The sequence below is a fragment of the Sinohyriopsis cumingii genome, chromosome 4, assembly GCF_028554795.1.
Source record: "Sinohyriopsis cumingii isolate HCF-2022 chromosome 4, ASM2855479v2, whole genome shotgun sequence".
In the NCBI taxonomy this organism is placed as follows: domain Eukaryota; kingdom Metazoa; phylum Mollusca; class Bivalvia; order Unionida; family Unionidae; genus Sinohyriopsis; species Sinohyriopsis cumingii.
This window is the reverse complement of record NC_142964.1, coordinates 65,041,490-65,056,285: the sequence shown is the minus strand read 5'-3', so window position 1 is coordinate 65,056,285 and position 14,796 is coordinate 65,041,490. Positions and strand designations below refer to the sequence as shown.

General features: G+C 34.8%; 1 long non-coding RNA gene across 1 annotated transcript; it reads left to right on the top strand.

Moving 5' to 3' along the window:
• Window positions 1-640: 640 nt before the first annotated feature.
• On the top strand, window positions 641-12,199 carry LOC149801345 (uncharacterized). The gene is made up of 3 exons (XR_016420457.1): window positions 641-779; window positions 3,366-3,472; window positions 12,008-12,199. It is a non-coding gene; the product is annotated as an uncharacterized LOC149801345 (long non-coding RNA).
• Window positions 12,200-14,796: the final 2,597 nt, after the last annotated feature.

Here is a 14,796-nt window from a genome sequence, read left to right as displayed (position 1 = left end):
TAGTTACACTAAGATCCAACTAACGTCGACTAAGTACATATATTAAGAGGCATAGTAATAATATGCCAAGTATCACTGCAATTTACAACAGGTTTAGAAACGTAATCTATTACTTAAAGCCTCTTTCAATCGTCACTATTAATTTGTGTGTGTGTGTGTGTGTGTGTGTGTTCCCGTAATTGCTCCTTGAAAACATAACATATATAATTGAATTTTACTTTTCACTTTTTCAATCGAAACATCACAAAGTCTAATGCCTAAAGAAAATAATGTGATGTCTCGAGTTTAAAGTTATTTTTTACTGAATAATTTTGTTTTAGAAATTCGCTTACTTTCGACATGTAAATGTAGAAACGATATACGGCGCTCTGTAAAATTAATTTTGTTCTTTGTTTTCATTATGTGTTGTGCCTCACATTACTGAATGATATATATTCTGTTCTTTTATGCTTAATACAATTTAGAGATGCTGTGAAAGAAAATAAAAATACCCATAAAATGTCTCTGTATTTGACAATGATGTATGTTCGGTTAATAAACAACACCACTACTCAGCCATACCCAATGGTACAGACATAAATATATGCACAGTACGCATTATTCTCAAGCAGACGAGAATGTCCTACTTTAGTTAGCTGCGCTCTCTTATGTCTCAGAGTTTTAGAAGCAATTCTGATTAATGTGTCACAAATTACATTTAAAAAAACAAGTTTTTCTTCGGAGTTCCACGATGTTTACTTCTCCGTAATGCTCGACATGATTGAGAATTTGATGTACTGGTAGGTTTGTTAATTTTGTTTTGTTTGGGTTTTTATTATTTATTGCGGGGGGGGGGTGCGGACTACGGCATTTTTATGTTTTTCAGTTGCGATAAAATATTATGTCACGAAGCAGCCAGAGTCCAAAACTTACCACTATGCATGCGTAGAAATTTGACCTAACTCATTTATTATGAAACGGCTAGCAGTGGGGCAATATCCTTTTTAGTATTCTCTTTTTTCCCTTTAACTGATCATTTAAAAGAGCTAGATATTTTCGTGCACAATGCGAAAAGCCTTACCTTGTAGAGGTTAACAGAGATAAATCCTACTCATGTACAATGCCAAAAGCCATACCTTGTTGCATTTAACAGAGATAAATCCTAGTCATGTACAATGTCAAAAAGCCTTACATTGTTGCATTTAACAGAGATAAATCCTAGTCATGTACAATGCCAAAAGTCTTACCTTGTTGCGTTTAACAGAGATAAATCCTAGTCATGTACAATGCCAAAAGCCTTACATTGTTGCATTAAACAGAGATAAATCCTACTTATGTACAATGTTAAAATTCTTACCTTGTTGCATTTAACAAAGATAAATCCTACTCATGTACAATGCCAAAAGCCTTATTGCAATATGGGAGAAATACAACAAATTCTTTGACATCTTTTTAACGACTCTTTAAGACATTTTGATATCATCTAGCATGCGTATTTTTAGTGAATATATAAGATTAAAAAAACATTGCCAAACACGCATACTCAATTAAAGACATAATTGTTGAAACTGTCATTATAAGACCAGATGAGATTCTACAAAAAAATGTTTTAAGTTCTTTATAAATTTCATTGTTCAGAAAACGATCAGACTTTCCATATTAACCCTGATACAATGGAACCTTTATTTTTTATGATTATTTTGGGTGAAAAAATCTAACTAAAAAAATCAAAAAGAAAAGCTCTGTTGGATAAATCAATAGTCGGTTAAAGGACTGGGCTTGTGTATTTTCTAATTAAATGGTAGTGTTCTTTCTTTCCATACAGGCAAATTTCTCAATTGATGTTTTCCTAAGTCTTTAGGTTTTAAATTCCACATGTTGCTCAAGTAAATGATAAAATATTAAATAAAGTAATTCATTTGGAAATCTACTCCGTTATTTGTTTGCAAGAAAAAGTATCTGTAGAACTGTGTTCCCAATGCAGAGATTGCGGATCTCCTCACCACACTGCGTTTTACCAGCCATATTCCGAATCTTTAAAGAAGAGAACAATGTCAGAACTGAAGTATATATGTACTAACTGTCATTCCGTGAAAGATTAAGTGTCTGCAACTCCTTAACACTGTAAGATCCTGATACGGTTAAATTAAAATGGTTTATCCATGCCATTCCATAAAGGTCAAGTTACTGCAACCCATTAACACTGTTAGATCCAGATACGGTTAAATTAAGATGGCTTATCCATGTCATTCTATACAAGGTCAGGTTTCTGCAACCCATTAACAATGTTAGATCCAGATACGGTTAAATTAAGATGGTTCAACCATGTCATTCTATACAAGGTCAGGTTTCTGCAACCCATTAACACTGTAAGATCCAGATACGGTTAAATTAAAATGGCTTATCCATGTCATTCCAAAAAATGTCACGTTTCTGCAACCCATTAACACTGTTAGATCCAGATACGATTAAATTAAGATGGCTTATCCATGTTATTCTATACAAGGTCAGGTTTCTGCAACCCATTAACACTGTTAGATCCAGATACGGTTAAATTAAGATGGCTTATCCATGTCATTCCATAAAAGTCACGTTTCTGCACCCCATTAACACTGTTAGATACAGATATTGTTAAGGTGACTTATTCCACTGTTGCTTAAATCATGACTTTAATTTTATTCCTGTGACAACACGCACAATGCACTTGACTGTTTATCTTTACTTCACTGTTAGACATAACATCACTCTTAAGAAAGAAATATGTTAAATATCCTATGCGGTCACAATCTGCTTGGTCATTCTCACTACTAGTAACTCACAAAAAACCCACGTGCACCTACTACCTCCAGATCACTATGGACAAAGTATTAATCAGTTATTACCCGTGTACAAGGTGAACAATCAAAATATCTCTGATCTATAGTCAAAGGTCAAAACTGTTTACGTCACCAAACAGAGCGAAACTTGTTTTGTTATACTGAATTATCCTCTGTAATATTTAAGCACCATGTTTCGATATCTCTGTTTGCAGATATTTCTCTTATTTCTGACAGGAGCGATAGATAAATCTTTTTAGGTAACTTCAAATATACAATGCAGTCTAATTTATTGCAGGGTTCACGGTGGAGTCCCTACTATTATATTAGAGTTTGTTTCTAGTGATTTAACGTGAAGCTGCAGTAGCATAGATGCCAGTGCAACACTTTCTGTATCTTTGAATTTTCCCATTTTATGCATATGGTGATCCTCTACAGTTTCGTATCTTGAACGGTTAGCTTTTTAAAGAAAAATAATATTCCTCGTTGGTTATACTGGCTATTCATAAAAGACGTTGCATATCTTAGATATTGTTAAAAGAACTTTTAATCCCTTTTATTTTGTGAAAGACTGATGGGTGTAAATTGGATTATGGAGTATTCAACTCGGCCTTACTTCAGATATTCACAAATAATGCTAGCTCCGCTTGGTCATTTTCACTACCTGGACTTCAGAGGTAAATTAATAACTTCTTTTACATTTATTATATTGTGAAATTCATGCATTGCACGTTCAGAATCTGGTATTGTCTAGTCAGTAAAAATTCGTTTTCACCTATTTTAATAACTGTTACAATTTTACTTTGGACTATTTTAGGCTACTTTTTCCAGCACATGGAAGAAGTCATTTTGGGTAGATGTGTTCTTAGATCATGAACAATTTCAGATAATACAATATCCAAAGAAAATTCAGCAACAATACATGAAAGTAACATACAGATATGCCAACATTCTCTCAAATGTGCATGTTGCAAATGCAAACAACTTAACCTTACACAGAAGTTCATAATATCTGTAGAGGGCCTCAATATTAAATATGGCATTTATCATTACTAGTTATTATTATTATTATTATTATTATTATTATTATTATCTGTTGAAATGTTTAGTATTAATATTATTTTATCTTTATTAAAGATAATTAAAACAAAAGCAAACGAAATAAGCAAAGTGTTTTACTTAAAATACTTTTAATGTATTTTACTGAAAAACAGTGTGGAGAAATATACCAGAAATGTTTCAAGAAATATGAATTAAACACTAATCAATGGATTTAATTTTGCACACTGCATTGAACTGTTTGTTAAATTTTGGAAAAGACACCGTCACTGATGCTGTATACCAGCATCATTTGGTTCCTTTTCTACACGAAGGCATCCTCACTCACTATTATACCAACATCATTTAGTTTAATGTCTACACGAAAAGGCACCCTCAGTCACACTGTATACCAGCATCATTTAGTTTCATGTCTACACAAAAAGGCACCCTCAGTCACACTGTAAACCAGAATCATTTAGTTGACTGTATGCACGAAAAGGCACACTCAGTCACGCTGTATACCAGTATCATTTGGTTTCTTGTGTGCATGAAAAGGCACACTCAGTCACACTGTATACCAGCATCATTTGGGTTTTTGTTTGCATGAAAGGCACGCTCAGTCACGCTGTATACCAGCATCATTTGGTTTCTTGTATACATGAAATGGCACCTTCAGTCACGCTGTATACCAGCATTGTTTGGTTTCTTGTATACACAAAATGGCACATTAAGTCACGTTTGGTTTCATGTCTACATGAAAATGCACCTCAGTGATGCTGTATACCGTCATCGTTTGGATTCTTGTCTACAAAAATGGCACCCTCACTCACGCTGTACACCAGCATAATTTGAATTCTTGTCAGCAAGTAAAGGCACCATCAGTCACGTTGTATACCAGCATCATCTGGTTTATTGTCTACATGAACAGCGGTCTAGATTGTTAGAAGCACAAGTTCACGAGACGTCGTTATTTGCATGCAATAGTAGCAATCGGCCATCTTCCTGCAGAAATAGTTGATAGATACTATCATATTTAAAAGTTACCAAAAAGGATGATTACGGAGATTCGAACCCAGGTCGGCGGGTAAACGGCACCCATCGCCTTGCCTGCATACACGAACCCATATTTCCTCACGACCATGCACACATCACCAGAAAATCATGTTACTCAATCGGTGTTATATGCATTCGTGTATATCAGGCACACTCGCATGACGACCTAGTAATTAATTCTCGTGTATCTACACAGTTATTCCGGATCCCTATGAAAGAAATCAAGGTGCAAATAATTAGTTAAAGAGAATTATAAATATACACCAAACAGAACGGAAAGTGCTATCCCTGGATTCCTATAGAAGAATGCTTGATGTTAGTACTGGTTAGAGAATTTTTAATTCGTACTCTACGGAGATTCGAACGAGTGCGAGTGTGTCTGCTACACACGTGTGCATATAACACCGACTGAGTAATATCATTTTTAGGTCATGCGTGCTTAGTAGTGAGGGAATATGGGCTCGTGTGTGCAGGCAAGGCTATTGGTGCCGTTTACCCGCGGACTTGGGTTCGAATCTCCGTAGAGTACGAATTAAAATTCAGTTTAATCGAACGTTAAATACAGGAACGAAACTCTAGAATTAGGTTAATTACATGACATTGCATATCACAAATTTATACAGCTAGGGCTATGGATTGCCCCAGTGAGAAATCATTCAGTACTGTAATTGCAATTTTCTCTTTTCCTATCCAGTTAGCGTTTATATATATATATATATATATATATATATATATATATATATATATATATATATATATATATATATATATATATATATATATAGAGAGAGAGAGAGAGAGAGAGAGAGAGAGAGAGAGAGAGGGGGGGGGGTTCCAAGTGGTCACCCAAGAGCAAGTGTGCAACTTAACTGTTTCCAAGATATGACTCAGGGGCAAATCCACAACGTAAAGCTGTGACTCACGGTCTGTATTGGATATACCGGATAGCCTAGTTCTGTCTCATGTCCTTCAGACCCACCTACGGCGATTGACTGGGGATCTCAACAGTTTCCAACTTGTGCTGCAGGGGAAGCATACCCACAGTGACCATCACTGGGCAAGACCAGAGAAAGTGACCCAAAATGCCAATGCATATATCATAGCCCTGGCGTTGAAAATGATACAAACCAACTTTTAGGGTTAAACCTACGATACTTCAAATATTTAGAGATTTTTTACAAAATAACCATCTGATACACTCGTCCCATATCAAAAGTCATACTTTTAATTCTGAAACGACTATATACATATTCAAAAGTTTCAAGTCTGCGTTGGTAATGGTGTAGGTAAGAGATATGTTACATTACTAATGGAGGGACAAACTGACAAATATACAGGATGACATAATCCGCAACGTTTTCAAAGATGCATTGTGATAAAAGTCACTGTTCTTTCAAGAACTTACACAATATTACTGTCAATGATATTAATGAAAATATTTCCCGCAATATAAAAAACTGAAGAAAAATCTTTGATTGGTTGACAAAGTGTATCTTTATGAAACAGCTTTACATGACATGAGAAACGCAAAATTTATTTACATACATTTGTTTTTAGCATAATGATATAACTAAAACCCATACATAGTATTATATCAGTAGTACATGTTAATTAAATTTTCAATACTACGTATACTTTAATAACTACCATTAACAACTAAAACTCCAGCTAAAACATTATTTGCCACCTACCCTGTCAATATCATATTCCAATTGTCTTCCAATGTTTTAACAAGCAGTTTCCATTTAATTGGCATGACTGTAGAAGAAATGGTTGTGAGGTATATATAATTAGTGAATGGGAGAAGGTAAACGACATATAACAAGCAACGCACATTGCAGATTATTATTATTATTATTATTATTATTATTATTATTCCACCAGTTTTAAAACAGGGAAGAAAAGCTTTTATGGTTTACTTTGAGGTGTTTAGGTGAAAATGTCTGGTGATTTCATGTATTTGTGAAAGCCTATTCCATATATTACTCGATATTCAGTGTCTACTAACGTTGGCAATTAGGACAATTTCGTTTCTTCCCTTCCGATGATAATTTTATTATCTATATTATGGCCCTGGACAGCAACACAGTTTTATATGCAAATATTTATACAAAACATCACTTCCTCTTTCAAAAAGCTAAAATTTCAATGTACTTTGTGAACAAAAACTAAACCCATTATTTAGAAGCATTGGAGGTAAAGTATGGATCTGATCAGCTTAAAAATACACATAGATTTCTTCATCATAACAGTTACACTTCAGTCAGTGTCAGCTAAGTTCACAGTGTGTCTAAACAAACAATATGGTTTTCGATTCTAGTATATGAGAATCACTGCCAAGCCTCTGCTAAGCTGGCTTGAATAAGTATGTTAAACAATGGTTTAAAAAAAAATATTGTGTGATGTGATACCTAACAAAAATAAGATATTGAATAAATAACATAAACTTAAAAAAATGCATACGTATGATACCCTGCTGAATATATCTGCAGTCCATACAATGGACATCAAAGAAATATTGCCTAATGTGACTGTATTGTGGCTTAACACTGACAGTTCTTTGCATTAAGCATAATTAATGATATTAGAAACAAATTATGGTTATATAGATATCATGTACTGTAGTCATGCACTCAATTAAAGTTTTTAAGAATAAGAGCATATATTTACGCCTTCATACTGCAATTTAATTTCCTTTACACAATGTCGATCGATAAAAGCCAGAATTTCATGTATAAAAACAATATAAGACAGTGTTCCTTAACATCTGATTCTGTAGCAGGTAGCGTTAGCTTCTGTTTTCTGTCAGTCGACTCGGCCCTCCATTAAATGTGAAACAATCGGCCGAAAAAAATTAAACTTATCATGAACAGACTTAAAGGTTAAAAACAGAGTCTCACACGTGTATTGCGCAACTATCAATCCATAGCAAAGACTGGTGCTCTGCAATTAATAATCAATTTTCTCTTCGTTTTTATTCCTTGCATCTCATCCTATATTCGCGGTTAAGAATTCCAGTAAAATATTTCATATCTGAAAGGTATGTCTACTCAAGCAGCTATATTTTAACTTTGGTGTTTTATACATTAGGCCTAATAGGATGGGTTGGTACGACATCAAGCAACCACACACATACTGAGGTTTTTGACATAATCCGTCTCGGAAATACTTTCGAAGTATTTTCCGATCAATGGCGAAAAGGCTCGAGTGCATTCAGATTAGAGTATACTTGGGTCGTCCTTTGAATAATCTGTTTGAAAATCTCGCCAAGGCTTGAGTGCATTCAGATTAGAGTATACTTGCCTCGTCCAAGGACACCCATTGTGTCTTTCACTAAGAAAATATTCTACTCTAGAAAACATTTCTTTATCTCTTTCGGCGACAGTTCTTTAAACTTCCGGTACTCAATTAAAATCATGTTCATGGGGAGTATGTAACTGAATGAATGTATATAAAAGTTCAGTAAAAATGACAATCATGACAAGGACAATATAAACTTTTTAGGCTATCAATATCTCGTTCTCTCTGAATACATAAATTTGTAGTCTTGGACCCTGCATTCTTCATTAAGTTCGTAACGGAGTTATGAAGGCAAGGTATCTGTCTACTAATGTTTTGTTTTGGAACGGACATAATGTATCTGCCCAAATGTACGTAGAGAGAATAACAATATTTTATTAAATAATTTAAATGCACATTGCATTATGTAATTCATATTATAACCTACAATATGAGAGGATCGCCCCAATATATACCAGTGCCAAGTTAGATTGATCTGGACCCAATATTCTCAATCGCATAAGTGTCAAGCCACTGCCACTTTATTGCCAAGTCTGTGCCAAGTTAGACTGATCTGGCCCCAATATTCTCAATCCCATAAATGTATGTCAGTGCCAAGTCGGTGCCAAGTCGGTGCCAAGTTAGACTGATCGGCACAATAGTTTGAACAAGAACCTCTAGCTTAGGCTGAAAACCGCCAAATTAAGTGAAGCGATGATTTATAAGTTGCGCCTGCGTCATGGATATTTGGTGGGTAGGTAGAGACAACTAATTGCAAATGAACACAAATCTAAATGTTCTGTGTTTCTAACTTTATTCTATTTAAAATGTGTTCTGACTGTTTAAGTGTTTGCAACTTGAGCTTAAGGTATGTTATATATTTCACATAACCTGAAAAAAGGATATCCCATGCTAAGAAAAGCTCAGTTACCAAATTTGCTTGATACTCATAAAATTAAATTGCAAACGACAATGGTTTCTTCTGGTGCTTAATGGCACGTGACCACTTAGAGGGTTATTTTGTAGCGAGGGAACTGGAGTAAAATGCCATGTCCAAGGATACACCATGATAAATGATCCATCGGCACCTTTTCGGTCATGATTCCGACCCGCTAACCACTAAGCCACTGCGACTCCTAAAAGACAATGTTTTTTAATCCAGTATTTGCGTAGGATGCCATAGCTAACATGCATGACTCTGATGATTCTGGAAAGGTCACTTGCAAAGGTGAAAGGTCATTTCATACAAATACATATATTTTTTAGAAGTTACATCACATAATCGGAATGTTATTTTCAAGTTACCGTTCCAAATTAGTTCTAAAAGAGATAACATAATCTTGGTGTAGGGTAACGTATGACTATTGCACTTGATTTTACATAAAACAATGTACACAGATGAAAGTAATATGTAAGAAATTATCAAGTGTAGATTCCTTTGAACATGGTCGAATCACCTTTTGAAGATTAATCGATTGACAGAAGCGAATAAACACATGCTTCAATGATTACGCACTAGTCAGGCATCATTAACATGGTAATGAAGTCAATATCGAATATAAATTGTTATTTTCATTAAAATAATCCTTAGGGTTCATTTTTGTTTTCTTCTTTGTTTTACTTCAAGTACTTACCATGGTAATCTTAGGAATCTGGAATGACTGTGTAGATAGATGAGAATTAATTACTGGGTCGTCATGCGAGTGCATATTAACACCGATTGAGTAACATTATCTTTTTGGTGATGTGTGCTTAATCGTGAGAGAATATGGGCTCGTGTGTGCAGGCAAGGCGATGGGTACCATTTATCCGCCGACCTGGGTTCGAATCTCCGTAGAGTACGAATTAAAAATTCTCTAACCTGTATGATAGTATTATTTGTACTAAAATATTAATTCTGCCTACTAATATCAAGCATTCTTCAATAGAAATGCAGGGATAGCACGTTCCGTTCTGTCTGGTGTATATTTATAATTATTAAAAGATCAATGAATTGTATATTTATAATTTTCTCTCTCTCTCTCTCTCTCTCTCTCTTTATATATATATATATATATATATATATATATATATATATATATATATATATATATATATATATATATATATATATATATATATATATATATATATATATATGTATACTCTATTTATAGTAGTGCAAAGCTTTACAACTGATTTTAGGTTCAGACAACATCTAGGAATAGTGGGGTTGTATCATTTGCTGTATACTATTTCTCAATTATTTTATATTTATATAGGTAAGAAGATGTAGAAGCATTTGGTCGTAAGAAAAGAGCATATTATCAAGAGGTCAGATGTCAAATTATTGCATGATTGTGTCTCTAGAAAACTAGGTTCTCTTTTGTATTGCCATTATTTAGAATCCAGGAACTAATTACAACGCAGTAGCAATGACTGCTCCCTAAGCCGTACGCTAATCAAGGATCACAGGAAAGTCAGATCGAAAAAATAAGTAGATTTTGCTTCATTTTATTCTTGTCATCAGGACTGTTCAGAAAATTAATTACGAGTTGTCCGTTGGGAAAGACATTTTGTGCGACAAATAATGTATTATCCCTAAATCCAAACAGGAATATTACTCGTTTACGTCTAGGAGTGCAGTATATTGTGGTAGTCAATACATTCTAAAATTAGGAAATGGACGAAAATAGTTTAATCACGAAGTTCATTTCGGGTTTGTCATCTCATCCTTCAAATGCGGAACTTTTGAAAACTGTTGAGTCGTACAGCCACTGGAAAAGCAGAATAAAAAATACTTAATTTAGGATGTCATGAAATGCTTTGCAGCTAGCCCCTTGCGCTATGATACGATTTGTTAAACATTTAGCAGAAACTAGTTCAACATACGAGCCTGCCTTCAAGGTGACACATCACTATGATGCAGCTACTTCGTTTAAAAATTACCATCTGGGAGACACTGATCCTAAATATAAACGAATTAAACCTGTCATAAGCAGATCATTGCCACTTTGACATCAAAGGCACCATTTCAATGCTTTCATTATATTTTCAACTAGATGCAAGTCTTTTTTATATTTTTTTAGAGGGTTATGGTTCTAAATGTATGTAATAGGTTGGGCGAAGATGAATGGGCGATGAACAGCTTGCGTACATATGTAATAGGTTGCGAGAAGATAAATGGGAGATGAAGGACTCGTGGTACTTATACAGTCGCAATGCAATCCTATGCAAACACAATGACATTAAAAACAATCATTAAGTTAAATTTATGAATTATCCTGATCAAACCTATATTTATCAGTACAGACACATCCTTGATGACAGCTTTTATGTAGAAAAAGCTGTATGAGCCACAGCATTTTCAGGATCTACATATGTTTGAAACGAGTGCTTTCAAATTCTGCACCAAAGAGTCAGGTGCTAATTTCAGTAATGAGTTTTCGAAGCTCAAGTCAGTAAAAGGACTGAAATTCCATATATGAAACGTCCATGTTTTCTTCAGTTACAACTAGGATAAGCGCTTAAAAAGTTCATTTTACCAAAATCTTACTTGCATTATCAACCAATCATGGCTAGCCATACCCACTTATGCTCTATTTTATCTTCACCCAGTTCTCGACTGGTTCCTGTTCTTCCCTACAATTTATACCAGGAATCTTGGACAAATTGTTTAGTTATGTAATAGGCTGAGGTAAGATGAATGTGTGTACTTCTGTCAAATTTCACTATATTTACATAGTACCTTCGACAATTAAGAAAAATGTATCGTCCTTCTATGTCTGATTTGAGGAGTACTTTTTGCATGCTTTTTTAACTCGTAAATTTTTATTTATTTATTATTATTTTTTTTGTAGGAGTGGGTGACATCAGGCGGAATAGAGGAGCGAGGTTGGAGAAGTACCCGAAACTAAATTAAATTTGAATAGATATGAATATTTTGCGCTCATTTCCTAATCCTATTATTTTTGCACGTTGATGATAATGATGAAAGTTGATTATTACATCTCTAACATTCAAAATAGCTCATTAGTGACATTTCGAAGGAAATAAACAATACATGAGAGATAACAACCCTGTGAATGAATGTACTGCATAGAATGCTTTGCGCTTGTATGGTCCATCGTGGAGAGAGAGAGAGAGAGAGAGAGAGAGAAACGTGCATAGCATATGCGGAATATATGAATCAGAAAATATGTTTAACCGGCATCGAAACCTTTCCTGGGCTTTTTGTTCACAATGACAGCATTGATGTTGGTTTAGTTAAATAGCATTCTATTTCATTTGTTTTTAAAAATATTTAACAACCTTGCCGTATGGACAAAATGTGTGTGTGTGTGTGTGTGTGTGTGTGTGTGTGTGTGTGTGTGTGATGTGCATATCATTGAATGGATTCCAAATGAACAAGTTAGACTAATGCACTATAGAAATGTTCAATGAGAACTGACTTAAGCAGCAATTACGTTATTGCACAAATTCAAAATAATAAAACAGAAACACCAAACAGTTAACAAATATCCCAAATGAATGAAATTATTTGATAAATTAAATCAGACTGAATCAATTTTAGTTGTATTAACAATAGCAAAATAGAATATTCACAGACTCTGCATTGTTTGATCACTGCAGACTTTGATGGAGTGAAGCAGCACTGATTCACTAGAAGTATTGATTACCTATCAATTCCCAGCCTACGATTCCAGTGAAACTAGTTTAATCAAGAGAACTACTGTTTGCCATGGTAACCATTATTAAACTATCGGAATTAGTTGGTTTATTGTAGATGCAATCTTTTATGATCTATTGAATCATATGACGGTTCACCTTGTGATTTTAGAATATTCAGAGTTTGGAATATTCAGAGATTGGTTGGGTCATCAGGACTTGATGATCTTCTAGTGTAAGGGTAAGTGTATTTTTTGTATTTACACTTTGGTCAGTTTTTTTGTTTCTTTGAAGCTTACGTAGAAGCATGGTTGCATTATTCGGCGATTTCCACTACAATTCTGAAACTTGGGGGTTTGTGCCTGTTGATTCTATCAACAAATAATTTACTATTTTAAATAAGTTGGTCCAGATGATTATATTCATCTTTCTTTTATACATAGTATTTATTGTTTCTGTACGATCGCTAAAGATAATGCCACCCAAGTGATTCGGCCTATAACTTGAACAAATGTCGAAAACGTGAAAGGAATATTAGAACAAAGTTGATAATTTTTCCCAAAAAAATGTAGAAGCTTAAGTGAAGACTGGGTGTCTTAATGGTCATAATGCTGTATGGAAGAATCGTTATTGACCTAAAAATGTGACTTTTGTAACCTTATTTAATTTTTGTAGGATATACTTTGACACTGCTTCCCGATTCACCAATTAATTTGAAAAGCAATGGACATGCGGTTATTTCATCTTTCCTCAAGTCAAAATGTATCATATAAAAAATACAGAAGGTAATCTACGTTTCGTACTCTTATGCTAATCACACGTTGCAAGAGCGACTTGTCCTAAATCTAAACCAGGCTATTATATAGTTAGCTGTGAGTTTAAATGTGGAAAAAAATATTATAACATAGCGAACATAATACGGATCTCAAAACTATATTGCAGTTAATGTTTTCAGAATACGATTTCGATGCTACCTCGAGAGTGGCAGTGACATATTAAAGTTAGAAAATCTGAGTTTTGTTTAAAAATATTATATTTATTTTGTAAATAAAGAAAGCAAAAGAAAAACAATCTCTAGCTAAATTTTGCAATTATTCTCTCCTCCCACGAAAATCTTTAAATGCTGTCTTCGTGAAATCAAGCAGTGACATGCTTCTTTCTTGTCGTCTATCACACGCACTGAACTAATATAATAGAAAATGGGAGACAACAGAGAAGACCGTGAATATTAGATAAAGAACTGGCTTAAAAAGACTAGCATCCGGCACAAATCTCTGGAAATAGACGAAACTGTAGTTGCTACCTTTGATTACCACGGCATTGACATCGCAAAATTCCTTGAGTATGTCCTACAACAAAGCGATCAGCGTGTCAGGTGCCTGCAGCAGCTTGCAAGCAAGGATTAACAATAGAATCCTCATGCTATATATGTTCCCCGCTCTGTGCACTCGTTGCATTTTGAAACCTCGTGCTGTTGATGTGTCCTGTTTTGTCCACTCGTTGCATTTTGAATCCTCGTGCCATCTATGTGCCGTGCTCTGTCCACTCGTTGCATTTTGAATCCTCGTGCTGTCAATGTGCGGTGCTCTGTCAACTTGTTGAATTTTGAATCTTCAGGCTGTATATATGCCCTGCTGTTCCTACTTGTTGAACTTCGAATCCTCATTCTCTCTCTTCGCCCTACTGTGCCCACTGGTCAAACTCGGTTGGAGGATGAGCTGAAGAATGATGTCTTAAAGCATGTTCATTTTTCGGAACTATCCAGCATCTCCGTATCTTTTCTAGCTGTGTCAAATCACCGACTGGAGTTCTTACTAAAATGTAGAATCCATGCAGTAAAGATTTTTTTTTAAAATCCCTCTGAGACCCAGTGGTTTGCGTGTGTGAAGGCATGCACTAATTTTAACACCGCTCCGGTGGCACAGTGGTTAGAGCGTCCGCCTCGAATGAGGGAGGTCGTGGGTTCGATCCCCGGCCGAGT